The following is a 7,103-nucleotide window of genomic DNA, read 5'->3' as shown; positions in this document are numbered from 1 at the left end:
CGGCTCCCACTTTCCCTCAGAGGCGACGGGTTGGAGCCGCGGACTAGGAACGAGCCATTCTCAATCTGCGGAGGGAGCACTCTTAAGTAGTAGCCGCTTTTTTAAATTAAATGGTACAGAGGACGAAGGGACTCGGAAGCGAACACCACATTTAGTAATCTGTGAGATTCTTTCTTGCTCAGGGTTTCTCGTCTTGAGTTTAAGAAAAGAGAGAGGATATTTGAGAGAGGCGTGGTTTCCCCCTCGCGTGTTAACCGAGAGTGGTACGGTCCACCTGCAGCCGTGATGCGCGTGCGTCAGAAAGGATGAGCTCAGAAAGGGGAGGAGAGAAAGAGAAGAGCGTTGGCCTGTCACTACGCATGCGCACAATGGCGCTCTCCTCCCCTCCCCCTCTCCCGCGGTATTTGAGGGCGGGAAAATTCGTTGCGCGGGAGGCGCTCTGAGGAGATTTTGAAAAGTGATTTATTTACCTCTTGAGACAAAATGGTGGATGTTGACTTCTGTTTGGCTTGTGTAGGAATACAAGCACCCGCTTCTCCCTATGCTTCAAACCTCAGCCCAGAGCTAGGCGCGTGGGAGGTCCCGTGGGGCGAGTAGGCTCTGAGCGAGTGCAGAGTGCGGTTTCACGCCTGCTTGTCTTTGATGTTAAGGTCGGCTGTCGGGGATAAACAGAGGCTGCCCGTGCACCATGAGGAGGTAACAGGGAAACTAAAGTCTGCTTTGGTGCTGGCTTTCCACTGAGAGTGGGACCACAAGTGATGCCTGACACAGGTTGGACACTTGTCAGCTTCCCTCAAGTTTTGATGGGAAATGTAGGCAGTTTGGCGGAATGTTGGACAAGTGACAGTTGAAAAGTCCATTGGACAGCAGTCGGAGAGCCAAGCTGCAAGACCAGGACGCCTACATTTCCCATCAAAACTTGAGGGAAGCAGACAAGTGTCCAACCTGTGTCAGGTGTCACTTGTGGGCCTGCTCTCAGTCTCCCCAAGATAGCAAACATTAAGATTTTAAATATTAAAGCGCATTATACATATACGTGTGTGGTTTAAAGCAATTAAAATAGAACATTTAATTACTTATACACTATGAGTGAGGAGAGCTAATAAGAGTTACGGTGCAATCCTATATACAGAGTTACTTCAGTCTAAGACTATTTAAAGTCAATGGGCTTAGACTGGAGTGACTCTTCATAGGATTGCACTTAGACCACCCAATTCAGAATCTCCCCCAAGACAGGAAACATTACATTAAACATTAAAATGCATTTAAAATATATATAGGCATATATATGTGAAATACTGATTTACGTGTGTATGTATGCAAAACTGAATAATTAGGCTTTTTTTACTCAGAAGGGCTGTACTATAAGAAAGCTGTCTGAGAGAGACATCAGTAAAGGGATATGGAGTTACTATAGACATTACAACTATTGCTATAATAACACACTTTGTAAACCACTCTGAGTAGACGTTAAATTGTCCCAAAGCGAGGTATATAAATAAAATGATAGTAGTAGTAGTAGTAGTAGTAGTAGTAATAGTTGTATGATCCTAATGGATAATTTCTATGTTGTTTAACATATTAGTTGTAGAATTGCTTCTATTTCAGCATTTCTTCAACTCTGTATTGGAATTCTGCTAGTTTTAAATCTTTGCAAATTTGCACATATATACCCTATTTACAAGTTTATTAAAAATGTCTTTGAAATGAACTGTACAGAATCACACTGAGTCCGCCTTGAGTATCAGTGAGAAAGGCAGAGTATAAAATAAATAAATAAAACAATATTTAAAACAATGAAATAGAACATTTAAGCACACACAATCAGGACGAGGGCTGATCAGAGTTAATGAGGAAGTGTTGAACAAAATAAGAAATGCTTCACCCACTGGTGAAAAATAATGAAAGAGGGGCACTGGTGAATCTCCCTGGAGAGGGTTTTCCAAAGTGGTGGTGCCATGGCTGAGAAGGCCCTTTCTCAGATTGCCGCTTGTCTAACCTCAGATGGTGGGGGCACCCAAAGCAGGGCCCCCAAAGATGGCCATAGTGGCCCAGTAGGTTCATATGGGTCCATATCTGCAGGCCTCAAGCTGTACAGGACTTCAGTTTTTCCTCCCAGTTCTCCCAGTAAGTACATCCATAGTAGTCCCTGCGCTTACTCAGCTGATTTGTTTAGTTTACAGGTTAGTACATTTATAATTGAATGCATTTCTAATATAAATACAGACACACATACATGTAAATATAAACTGAAATATAACTTCTAGAATAAGTAGAATAAATTAAGTAATGTTGCAATTTCCATGTGATCTTACCTGGGTCCATTTTAAGTGGAGGGTGGGAATGTGGAGTGTAATATTTTAATAACAATGTATAAATGTCTCACTATTGCAAACTGTAAGATAATATAGCTCACATTTACAGTACACACATTAAATTTGGATACATTTGTATGTTTTTCTGTTGCTACAAACACCCAAGGCAGGTCATGAGTATGAAACCCCCATGAAATGGGGAAAAAATTAAGTCCTTAAACCTCTGAATACAAAACTTGTAATCTCACAAAGGTAGAGTTGCCAGTTGCCTGGAGAAAAAACTGGACATGTTCTGAAGTGTTTCTTAAGTTACTAACACTGCAGACTAAAGCAGAGTTACAAATTTCTGAGCCCATTAACTTCAGGGCACTTAGAAAGATGTAACTCCGCTTAGAAGTGCTCTGTAAGTAATATCGCAAGGTAGGTTAGACTGTGAGAGAGTGATCTGTGCAGTCACCCAATGACTTTCATGGCTAAGTGGAGATTTCAGCCCAGGTCTTCCTTGTCCTAATCTTTCACTCTAATTGCTGCTATTTATTTATTACATTTTTATCCCTCTGTTCTTCCAGCATGCACAGTTCTCCCCTCTTTAATTTTTACCCTCACAAACAACCCTGTGAAGTATGGTAGGATGAGAGTGAGAATGGTTGGCTGAAAGACATCCAGTGCAATTCATGGCTATGTGGCTACTTTACTGATTGCATTTTTATCTCTCTGTTCCCTCCAGCGTTGTACACAGTCCTTCCCTCCATCATTTTATCCTCACAACAATCTTGTCAGATAGATTAAGCTTGAAAGACAATTACAGGCCAAGGTTACCAAATGAGCTTCATTGCAGATAGGACATTCGGATCGGGATCTCCCCATTTCTTGTTGCGACACTTTCAAGAAGTCACCACACTAGCACACTGTCTCATACTGCCATCTAAAGTGGGGGGACAGAGAAAAAGTAGGTTGATTGGTTAATGGCTACTCAGTTGGATGAGTAGTTAGTTGCTGATTGGGATGCCGATTAGGACCCAGTTGGAATGAGATTAAACCATGCTTCTTACCAGTAATATAAGAGCATAATACCTCCTTTCTGGGAATTTTCATTGAACTGTGATACTTTGATGGAGAAGGGGGAGATTTCTCCCCTATCCTCTCATCTCAGACTAGCTTCGGAAGGAGGAAGCTCATGAAAACTCGCTTCTCTGTTCAAATGTTTATTATTTATTTAGAACATTTAACATTTCCACCCAACTTAGGGTCTCCAAGGCTGCATACGCTCAAAACTATTAAAACAGCTTTTATTTATTTTAAAACACTTATTAGCCACCTTTCTACCTTACGGAACTCAGGGTGGCTTACAATTTAAATAACACAAGAAACATAAAATGTACATAAAACCACAATTGAAAGCTACCATTACGGGTAAAAACTAACTAATTGAATGCTGTCCTGAGTAAAATCTATCTTCAGCTCCTTCCTGAAGATCAAGAGTGAGGAGCTCAGGTGCACCTCCCTGGGGAGGCTGTTCCACAATCACTGGTGCAGAAAAGACCCTCCCTTTTGAACCCACCAAACAAGGTTCTTTGATGGGACAGCCCGGAAGGCCTCTCCCTGTGATTTTACCTCCCAGGCAGGAACGTATGAGACAAGATGGTCCTTCAGATATCCTGGTCCCAAGCCATGTACGGCTTTAAAAGATAAAACCAAGAGCTTGGAATAGGCTCAGGAGCAGATCGGGAGCCAGTGTACCAGGGTCACATTCTCCCAGTCCAGTAGCCAGTCCAGACTAATGGGCTAGTAGCTTCTGGACACTCTTCAAGGGTAGCTCCAAGCAGAGCACATTGCAATGGTACAGTTTATATGTAACGAAGGCATGCATCACTGCAGCTAGATCTGACTGAGTCAGGAATGGGTGCAGCTGACACACTAACCCAAAGTTAGGCAAAAGCACTCTGTGCCATCACAGCTGCTTAGTTTTCTGAAAATGACTGCTATACTGAATAGCACTCCCAAGCTGCGCACCTGACTTTTCTAGGGAGTTTAACCCCAGCTTAAGACAGGAAAGATCTCAAGTCCCTGGTCAAAGTTTCTACTAACCCCAAGAACCTCTGTCTTGTCAGGATTAAGCTTTAGCGTGTTCACCCTCCTCCAGCTGTTTACTGACTTCAAGCACTGATTCAGAACATCAAGAGGATCTTCAAAATTGATGGGAAAGAAAGGTAGAGCTGAGTATCATCCACATATTAGTGACACTACAATTCAAACCTCCTGATGACCTCTCCCAATGGCTTTGTGTAAATATTAAATAGTATGGAGGCTGATCCCAGCAGAATTTCATAGATCAATGGCCATGGGACAGAGCAGGAATCCCTCAGACCACCTTCTGAGACCAACCCCCTGGACAGGACTCGAATCACTGCTGTCCCTTAGTCCTAGGCCCGAACAGCTGCTTGGTAGGATACTATGGTTGACAGAACTGCAAGCTGCTGAATTAGCAGAGTTACACTCCCCATCTTATTTTCAGTAGAAGTCATCAATCAAGGCAACCAAAGCAGAGTCTGTTCCAAACCCTGGCCTGAAACCTGATTGAAATAGATCCAGAAAATTAATTTTAGGAAGGACTTGGGTGATGTTTGGGATTATGCACCAAGAATTTACATGAATACACACACACACACACACACACAAAACTATGTTTGAATTTAGCAGTGGAACAGATGGCTGGTGCCAGCAGCAGATGCAGAAATAAGTGTCAGTTTCAAAGCAGAACCTGACTTCAGAAAGTTTAGGAAACATTGCAAAGAAAGCAGTCTGCTGCTTGAAATACATTAAAGGACATTTTTCTGATGCAGTGTAGCTCTCTGGATGCAATAAATCCTCCCGTTTTGTACGTTATAATGATAAAACTATAAAACGATCAATTAAGAGCCTCTCCCTGTTATTTTTTAAATCAATCTTTTTTATGTCCCCAGATAACTGACTTTCCATGTTTCTGTACATTATTATAAAAATATCAGGATTACGGATGTTAAACCCACTTCATCATCAACTCATCAATCAAGGAAGCCTCATTAGCTACAAGTCATGTATGGCAGGGACATCTGTAATGCTCTGTCAGGTTTTCTTTCAAATAACCATCCCTCTGGAAATTCTATAAGGCATCCAGTTCTCGACTGTGATGGATTTTCTGTAATCCCAGTTGTTATCATTATGGGAGCAGTGGGTAAAACGGAGTGATTTTTCTTTCTACACAGCATTATGCTAAGGCTGTATTTTTCAAACTTTCTACTTCCTTGAGTTTGGAAACCTTTTTGCAAAAGCTTCTCTGTTAATGATCCTTAGCATATCTGCCACAGAACTCCCAAATATTGCAGAGTAATCTGGGGACTGTTCTATACTGCCATTTCATATGATTTGTTGACCGGGACTGTTGGGATTCATCTTTGCTCTGCCTGAACTGAGACTGCAACACAAATTAATCAGTTCAAACTCTGGTTTGATTTGAAAGTTAATTTTTCAATAGTGTTTCCATACTTGGAGTGAAACTACAATTCTCTTTCTCCCCGCCCCCTCAATCACATTAATTAAAACCAATAAAAAGACTGTTTTGTTTGGATAAAAATGGTATATAATATAAAATGCCCCCCCCCAATTAAAAACCAGGCAGTTCACCTGTCATGGAAGCAGGGATCTTTTGGATGGGGAGGGGATCTGACAGGCACCTCTTCTTGGGCCGCACATAAATCCTCATCCTCACACTCCTCTCTTCTGCCTGTCTGTAATGATTTTAAGTGTTTGTGTGTGTGTGTCTTTAAATGCTTGGTGTGGTACGGATGAAGAGTTTAATTAAGGATAGCTGGACCAGTCAGACAGCCCTTCTTTTCTTTATTAACAGAGTGGTCCTCCTGAGATTCAGCGCAGCAGCGTGGCCTATACTAATATTTATCACACTATCTTACAGACTGCACACAGAGAGCCTCTCCTTTGAATTAAAGAACCAATAGTGGTCTATTTATTTAGAGAAGTGCATTAACTTAAGGATAGTGGGGAGAGAGAGAGTGACTAACTAATCTAGCTAACTAGGATTGCTTCAGATTGATAACAGGCCATCTGATTCACTTTGTCCCAGGAGAAGATAACATGCTGCTCCTCCTGGTGAATGCAAGAAAAGGGAAGAAGAAGAGATAAAAAGGAAGGAAGTTCCCTAGGACTACATTCTACCAATCAGAGAAAGTGAGTGATAGTAGAGGAGGCAGGAAGGAGACTGATACTGGCCTGTCTGTCTGTCCAGTTCTATGGTTCCTGTCCTCCTTTTGTTTGTAATCTTGAAGGTCTGAGCAAGAGACATCTCCAGTCCCTTTTTTTAACACAAGAGAGGGATGAGTGAGTGAGATGATCGGTTGATGACTAAGAGTGTGGGTGGAGTGAATGCTGTTTTAGTTACTGAGTGGAGAGAAAAGATTCACTCGGGGCAAAGCAGGCAACCTATGTGGAAGCCTGAAAGGATTCTCATTCTAGTTCAGTCAGGCAATCTGTGTGAAGCCTGGACTGTGTGTTTCTGATAAAAACACTGTCTGGATTTTGACAGGCAAGCTGTGTGCAGCCTGAGAGTATCTGTGAATTTCTGAGAGAAATATAACCTGTGTGGAAATCTGAACTCTGTTTGTCTGAGAGAAAACCATTCATTCTATCTGAAGCAGGCAAACTGTGTGTGCGCCTGAGAGTAAAAATCCCTGTATATTTGAGTGAGAAATTAATATATCTAAATCAGGCAAACTGTGTGGAAAGGCCTGAAAA

Source organism: Eublepharis macularius, chromosome 17 (genome assembly GCF_028583425.1).
Source record: "Eublepharis macularius isolate TG4126 chromosome 17, MPM_Emac_v1.0, whole genome shotgun sequence".
Taxonomy (NCBI): domain Eukaryota; kingdom Metazoa; phylum Chordata; class Lepidosauria; order Squamata; family Eublepharidae; genus Eublepharis; species Eublepharis macularius.
Note: the sequence above shows the minus strand (reverse complement) of the source record.